Source organism: Marmota marmota, unplaced genomic scaffold, assembly GCF_001458135.2.
Source record: "Marmota marmota marmota unplaced genomic scaffold, marMar, whole genome shotgun sequence".
NCBI lineage: Eukaryota > Metazoa > Chordata > Mammalia > Rodentia > Sciuridae > Marmota > Marmota marmota.
In genome coordinates, this window is record NW_026000242.1 from 14126176 (window position 1) to 14134760 (window position 8585).

General features: G+C 38.3%; 1 pseudogene; it reads left to right on the forward strand.

Annotated features, from left to right (window-relative positions):
- Positions 1-420: 420 nt before the first annotated feature.
- Positions 421-647, forward strand: LOC107145698 (annotated as a pseudogene).
- Positions 648-8585: the final 7938 nt, after the last annotated feature.

An 8585-nucleotide genomic window follows, 5' to 3' on the forward strand; every position in this document is an offset into this window, starting at 1 on the left:
GTTTTTCCACCTGGAACACCTTTTCTCTTTGAAACAGAGCTGTGTGATAGAGAGGCTGATATGCACATTTATATACTTATTTGTTTGTTCAATATTTATTTTCCCATAAACATGAAGAAGTTTTTTTTTCTTGGTTCTATTGAGGAAGCAGAAATGAATATGTGCAGTTCTTGTGTTGATGGAGTTACAAGCCAGTGTCCACAGTTAACTCTCAGCTTTCCTTGCTCACAGTAGGGAAAAAGAATTCACACACTGGCAAATAGATTCTCAGACCTAATCTGCTCCAGTTTCTAGATAATTAAGAATCAAGGAGAAACCTCTGTTGTTTTCTGGTTGAAAATAAAAGATGAATCACTCCTTGCTTAGTAAGTGGAAATTAAGAACATAAACAGGGAAGCTCTGAGCTTTCGAGTAGACAACATGAACCAAGCTCACCCTCCTGAGTTGAAAAAGGTATGAACAAGAAGTTAACCCTGAATTAAATGGTGGCAGACATGTCCAAGGAATATTGTGGGTATTTGGTCTGTTTAGGAATCTTATGACAGATGAATGTGGGAAGAACTTGGGGGCAATAGAACAACATTGGAATGGTGGTAACAGGAGGAAATATTATTATCATGTTAGAAGCTTGGAAGGACTATAAATAATGGCAGAGTAACCCATGTCCCCTCTCCAAAGGGCCTATTTTACTATGACATAAAAATTGAGTCATATACACTTTTATGTTAAAGTTTTTGTTAAAGAAAGTTTTTAATGGTAAAGAAATAAAAGAATATAAACAGATGATCAGATTGCTGGATTTGGAATAAAAAAATTTGTGAGCAAATCCTACTCACAATAAACAATTGTATAAGTTTGGAAGTTACTTCTCTTCTCCACTTTTCATCTTCCTTATCTGTAAAGTGTGTATCTAACTGTCAATTAGGTGTAAAAATACAACCCAAGTAAGAGGATTAAATGAATGCATGGATATGTACTCGGTCATAATGTATGTTAAGCACTAAGCACATTGCCCATTGTTTGACAAGCTGTCCTCAAAGGATAGCAATTATTATGACTTCTTTGTCTTTGAGGTCTCATGATTTAAGGAGACAGAGATTATTATTCTGAATTTGATTGTAAAGCTTTGATTGTAAAGCATAGCAGATGCAGACAGCCTGCTTAGTAGATTGGGATGCTAAGAATACTTTAGGCATTTATATTGGATTGTTTTATTATCTTTAAACTCCTGGCAACAGTGTTTCTTTGTGTTGTTGTCATAAGAAGGTATGTTAGGAGAAGAATTCTAGCTAATTAAGGGTTGGAACTACTTGACTTCTAGAAGATTAATTAATTTTATTGCCTTTGCTTTTAAAACATTCCATTTTTTTTCCTGGAAACTTCACTCTAATTATGCTAACTTACATTCATTAAATACTTGTTCTGCATTGGACACCACTATAAGTGATTTTCATGAATTAATTTATTGTTCCACAGCCCAGTGAAGAGAATTCTATCAGGCATCTCTATGGTGTGGATTTGCTTACAACTAGAGTAATATGAGCCACAAAAATAACAAACACTTATTGGGACTATTGCTACAGAAGACTTGTAGGAGGATTCATTTTATAGATGGGGACACTGAGACCCAGAAATATTAATTAACTTGTCTCAAGAGAGTAAGTTATAGGTATGACCATTAGGAGCCTGGCTCCAAAGCCCATGCTCCTGACACCTCTAACTTATGCCTCCTATAATAACAGGCTTCCTTATGTTTTTATAGACAGTATTGAAATAAGGACTTGCCAGTGAGGAAACAACTCAGGTGGAGTGAACGTGAGCCCCACTGGGCCTGTGACAAACTCTTCATCCTTGGTGCATCATGAAGGAAGAGGATAATTGAACTGGACTTCAGGAGATATGAGTTCTGGCTTGCCTCTGATATTAATTTACAAGTGACTCTCTAGTCCTAAGTCTCCTCATCTATAGAACAAGGGACTATACAGAGGATCTCGAGAAGCCCTTTTAGCTCTCTATATCAGTAGCATTGAAGTTCGGCATATGTAACATCTGAGACGATTCTCTCATTAGAACTACTTCGGGTTAAGGGGATTATGTAATGTAGATGGGCCTTGATCAAATTACTTCTCTTTCTCTCAAGGATACAGCCTGAGTGACTGTCTTTCTTGTTTGTTTATTTTTCTCTATCTCAGATCAGTCCCCTAGGTTAGTTAGCTATTCTCTTAAAAATGAAAGAATGAGAGATGAAAGGATTACCCCACAGAACAGGTAAGTTTTGAAGGTGCTAGAGAAAAGGTGGGGAGGACAAAGAAGTGTGAGGGCTTTGGGTGCTGCCTGAATGAGGCTGCAGGGGATGCAGGTGGCTGTATGCAAGAAACAGATGTGAACTGGTAAGAAGACCCATGTTGACCTTCTATTCCTTAGTTCTTCTGGGAAGGACTTCCCCCTTTCAGTTAAACTTTTCTTCCTTCCACAACCAGCTGTCTTGGAATCCATGTGTTACTTAAGTGGGCCAATCAGAATCCTTCCCTGGGATCTTTAAAAAAAATTGTGATTAAGGGAGGAGGGCCAACTGCTCTGGTAGATTTGACATACAGGAGCTGTCAGCAAACATATTCTTCAAGCTGCAGAGGAACCTAGTTTGAGAGACTAAAAGTGATCTGCAGAGAGGTGCATATCAGAGAGCCAAATTCACACTTCTATTTTTTTTTTTTTGCCTGTTTATTTCCTGAACTCACGATGCTAAACAACAACCACCACCACCATCCCCTCCTTTTATCCAAGGTAGCTGTAGTTGGGTTTCTGTAGCCTGGGGGGAAAAGAATTGGTTATTAAATAACAAAAAACATTCACCTCTCTAATAATTCAATTCACTTCAAATTAGGTTCTGAACCCAGAATTCATGAGCCACATAAAGTAGGGTGTAAAATTTTATTGGTTGTTGCATTTTCCTGTTGTAAAGATGCATGACTTTCATCAGATTCTCAAAGGGGGATGTGAACTAAAAAAGGATAAGAACAATTACACCCGGGAGCTTGCGGGCCAGGGGTGAGATCCTTTCAGTAGGAGTTCAATAAACAGGCATTGAATGAATTCAGCACACATCAAGGAAGCTCCTGCTGAGCTTCAGCAATGGCACTAGGTTCACCAGGGACACAAAGACAAATGCCATGGCCTCAAGCAGAGCGAATCTTGTGGGCGAGAGATACAGCTAAAATGAAACAGAGTGAAGTAATTTTTACAATAGAGGCCCACAGTATGAGGCCCTCTAGGAAGCAGAGGCTGATGGCTAATTTTTTTGCTAGGGTACCAAGAAGGCTGAGTAAAATGGTATACAATTGTGGTGCATGAGACTTCAAAGGCTGGGCATGGCTCTACTCAGAATAGCATAGTGGCCAGGAACTCATACTCTGGCTTCAGACAATTGGATTCCCATTCTCCTCAGTCCATTTAGTAGCTATGGGACTTTGGACCTGGTGTCACTGAACCTCAATTTCCCCATTTAAAAAGCTGAAATAATAACAGTATTTATCTCATAGGGTAGAAGTCTGGTCACAAAATTGGTATAGAGCAAGGGCTCAAAAAAACAGTTACCACTGATTGCTGTTACAGTAGCCACTGGTAGCAGGTAATGGTTGTTCAACAAGTGGAAATGATGGAGCAGAGGTTCTAGGCTGAGAGGGGAGTGAGAGCAGAGGCAGAGAGCCCATCATGGCTGGGAGTAGCAAATGCAGTTTGGTTGGAGCCTAGAGCAACTGTAAGATGACTTTGGAGATGCAAACCATAATGCCCTGAAGGCCAGCTCTGGAGTTTGGTGTGCAGTAGGTGGTCATCAAAATATCTTAAGCAGAGGAATGACCTGGTTCAAGCTGAGCTTTAAGCAGAAAACGTGTTGTGGTGTGAGGGACCAACAGTACAAGGGATGAACAGAAGGGAGAGTTATGGGAGGGTAGCACTGTGTTTAGGAGCTCAGGTCCTGGAGTCAGACAATCTAGTTGTTGGCTCTGTCCCCGACTATTTATATAATTTTTGAAATATTACTTAAGTTCCCTAAGACTTATTTTTGAAAATGATTGAGGTAAAAGTACTTATGAGATTGTTGGGAGGAAGAAGTGCAATAATGCATGTTAAGGAGTTTTTATTTTTTAACCTGGTATACAGAAAAGCATTCCATTTTTAGCTATTTTTATAAGATCAAAGAACAAAAAGGAGGCTATTTCCCCTAAGACTGAAGAATGAACCTTTCCTGTAGCCCAGCCCACCTCATCTCAAATGCCAGAGAAAAGATTTATCCAGTGAAAATTTTTAGACAAATCCTGAATGTGTAGGGTCTAGAAATAAGTCCCCAACATGTCTGCCTCCATTTCTGCTAGCATCCCTCTTCCTCAGATCTTCTGAAGCAGTACCCCTGCTCAGTATTTGTAGGGTTTTCAGGTTTATGTTACTTTGGGTGTCGATGGATGTTCGAACTTGGATGTAAGTGTGGCCCTGAGGTGGCTCTCATCACATCAATGCTTGCTTCCTGTTGAGCATGTGATCTGGGTAGTAATCAGTCCTCTCCACAAACAAAAGCTAAATCCAGGGCCTGTTGCTCAAAATAAGTGAAGTCTCTGTGATATTTGTAACATTTTTCTAAAGCAGGGGAAAAAAAGCATTCAGAGCGGAAACTGAATTGCTAAAAACCACGGGAATTCATTTCTTCCTTTTTGAAATCCAGTCTTATAATGAGTGATCCTCACCTGAAAATGCTGAGAATAATCAGGAGTAAAAGAATAAATGAAGTTTAAAAACATGGGTTATTTCAGAGCATGGGATAGGAATATACAGCCAGAGTATTCATCTAATCATTTGTTACCCTTTTTCTTTTTTAAAAAATATTGATCTGAGGAAAGCAATGTTTCAATTGCACTCTTCTTCCAATTTCATCTTAAAAATAATTTGTAAAAAGCCTCCCCTCCTGACACAGTCTGTTCTCCTCAAATCCTCTGGACATAGGGCAACATCCTCAAAAGGAAACAGCACCCATGACAATAGGCTAATAATTCTTGTTCCTTTGTGATTCATATTGATGATGATAAACATAAATATTTGTATGGTTCTCACTTTATTCTAGGAAGTGTTCTGAGAACTTTATGTCTACTAACTTATTTGATCTTATGGATTAGATAATATAACTGCATTTTGCAGATGAGGAAACAGGTAATAAAAGGTGACTGAATAATTTAGCTGAGGCCACATGCTTGCTAAGATATGGGGTTAAGATTTGAACCCAGGAAAACTGGCAATCATTTGTCTTCAACCACAATGCTGTGGTAAAAATACCGATTTGTATTATTGTAGCTTTACATTGCTAGCATGTTAGTTTATCACCCAAATTAAGATTAACGATCAACTCTGTACTGTTTTTATTAAAATTTCACAAAATATGAAGACAAACTGGGATGTCATATAAATATGGAAAAATATTTTGTTTTTAAAATTAACACAGATATAAGACAAGCTAAAGCCCTTTATATAGTGGTGAATGCTGTCTCCATGTTCCTTTGGTTTTTTTTTTAACTCTAGGCAATTTTTTTTTTACAGTTCCTCAAATTTCTTCTTTGTATTTTCTCACCAATTGTTCTACTCAGCTTTTCCACCAGTGTGACTAAAGGGCCTGGCCAGAACAATTTTAGGGGAGGAAAACTTTATATTATGTCTCAGTCCATGGATAGCAGGTTCCATTTCTCAGGGCTTGAGGTGAGGGTGAACATTGGTCTAGTGTGTGGCAGGGGGAAGCAGCTCACATGGTGATCAGAAAGCCAAGAAAGAGATCACCACTTGCCAGATACAAATATATATATAGCCCCAAGCCACGCCTCCAATGCCCCATATCTCCTCTAGCCACACCTCACCTGCCTTCAGTTACCACTCAATTTATCCCATCAGGAAATTAATTCACTGATTGGGTTAAAGCTCTCACAGCCCAATCATTTCCCCTCTGAACCCTCTCGCATTGTCTCACATGTGAGCTTTTGGAGGACACCACATCCAAGCCATATCACCAATTTCTGCTTTTGTTTTCCTAGACACCTTGTCCACCAATTGTGACATGCCATAAATTTATCTCCTTCCTGGAAAATAAGCCTCATGTTTCCTCTTACGTCAGGAATCATTCTTCCACATTTAGGTGTATGCATTAAATGTATTAATATTGTTTAAAACATGTCTCTTTTTTTGCCACAGTATTTCCTTGGGGGAAATAAACTAGTTTCATTAAGTTTCTTAAATAAAAAAGAGTAATAAGTTTTTTCATTATATTTGAATTTTGATCTTTTATTAATTTTTTTCTATTGAAAAGAAGTAGCCACAATTATTAGTTTGTTAGAGTTGCATAATGAAATACTGGTCCAGGTGGCATAGAAAATAGAAATTAATTTTCTTAGAGTATTTATTTACTTATATTGGTTCTTAATGTCATATGTGACATAATTATAAAAACATGGAACATAGTTTCTTCTAATATAATCCCCAGTACTTGTCCTTTCCTTCCCTTCCTCCCACCCCATTCCCTTCCCTCTACTCTTCTGATCTTTCTGCTATTTACATATAGTTTTTCTTAAATTAATGTCTTGTGAATATACATGATGGTGAGATCCACTGTGGCATTATCATATACATACATACAAATGTCAGGTTCATTCCACTGTCTTTCCCTATTCTACTAGAAGTTCAAGATCAAAATGTCAGCAGGGTTGGATTCTCCAGAGGGGACATTTTTTCTTTCATGGATGTTGTTCAAGTATACAGAAGAAATTATTGTAAGCATAGAAACCATAATGTCACCAAAGTATTTTAAGGTGGATCATTCCTCCTGATCCCTAATTAAAATAATACTAAACCTGGGATTACATTTCATTTTTCTATTTCTATTATTATGATTATACATAATAGTGGGGTTCGTTGTGGCATAGTTATATATGCACATGACATCATCTATTCCAATTCATTCCCTAGTACTTCCCCCTTCTCTTCCCACCTCTCTCCCTCTGTTCTCTTTCCTCTGTTCTTCTGGTCTTCCTTGTATTAGTTTATATGTTTAATTTTTATTGATGAATTATAATCATAAATAAAAGTGAGATTCACTATGGTATATTTGTACATGCATAAAGCATAACTTGGTCAATCTTATTCTTCAGTTCTTCCCCTTTTTTTCCCTCCCCCCACCTTGATTCCCTATTCACCCTTGACTGATATCCCTTCTACCTATCACCCTTCCTTAATAAGGCCCCTAATGGGCAAGAAATAAAACCAAGAAAAATAAGTGGGATAGCATCAAATTAAAAAGCTACTGCACAGGAAAGGAAACAGTGGTGTGAAAAAAGAGCCTAAAGAATGCAAAAACCTCTTTGCCAGTTACTCTTCTGACAGAGAGAATTCATATCCAGAATATACAAAGAACTCCAAAAAACTTAACACACACACACACACACACACACACACAAAACCCTAACCAAAACACAAACACAATCAATAAATGGGAAAATGAACTTTTAAGATTTTTTTTATAGAAAAACAAATGGCCAAAAATATATGAAACAATGTTCAACATCATTAGCAATCAGGGGAAATGCAAATCAAAGTACACTGAGATTTCATCTCATCCCAGTTAGAATGACAGTCATCAAGAATATAAAGAATAAATGCTGGTGAGGATGTGGGGAGAAAGGAACACTTAGGAATTGGTGGTGGAACTGTGCCTCAGTCTGGCTGGCCACAATTCACGAGCCACTTGTCAAGCAGGAACAAACTTTATTTTTAGAAAGCAGGCAGCACCACTCCAGCTCTCCAGGAATTCCCTCAGAGCCCAACTGCCACCACCAGCTCTTCTGGTGAGAGCCTCTACCGGAACTCTTCCGGCTCTTGAGGCTGATTGGCTGGGTCGCATGGGTGGAGCCAAAAGAGTCCCCCAATGAGCAGCTCCTTGTCTGAAAGGGTGGGGAAACAGCCCAATAAGTGTCACCGCAGAGGAGCCAATCAGCTGGAAGTTTGCTGGGGCCGCTTTGGCTGTGGCTCTCAACAGAACTGCAAACTAGTGCAACCACAGTAGAAATCAGCATAGAGATTCCTCAAAAGACTAGGATAGAACCACCAGATGACCCAGCTATTCCACTGCTGGGTATTTATCTCAAAGAACTAAAATCAACAAGCTATAATAGATACATACATACCAATGTTTAGAGCAGCACAATTCATAATAGCCAAGTGCTGGAATTAGACTAGGTGTGTGTCAACAGATGACTGAATAAAGAAAATGAAGTATGTACATTATAGAGTTTTACTCAGCTATAAAGATGAAGTTATGTTCTTTGTAGGTAAATGCTAAGTAAATAAAACAGATTCAGAAACTCAAGGGTTGAATGTTTTCCCTCATTTGTAGAAGCTAGAGAGAGAAAAAAATAAAAATAAAAACAACAATAAAAAACAGAAAGAACAGGGATTGCATTTCTGTCAGAATGTATTTCTTTCACTGTATCCATCTGGTGTAAGGTCCAGCTGGGATTTTACCTTTCCCATGTTTCACTTACTTTCCAACCTCTTCTTTT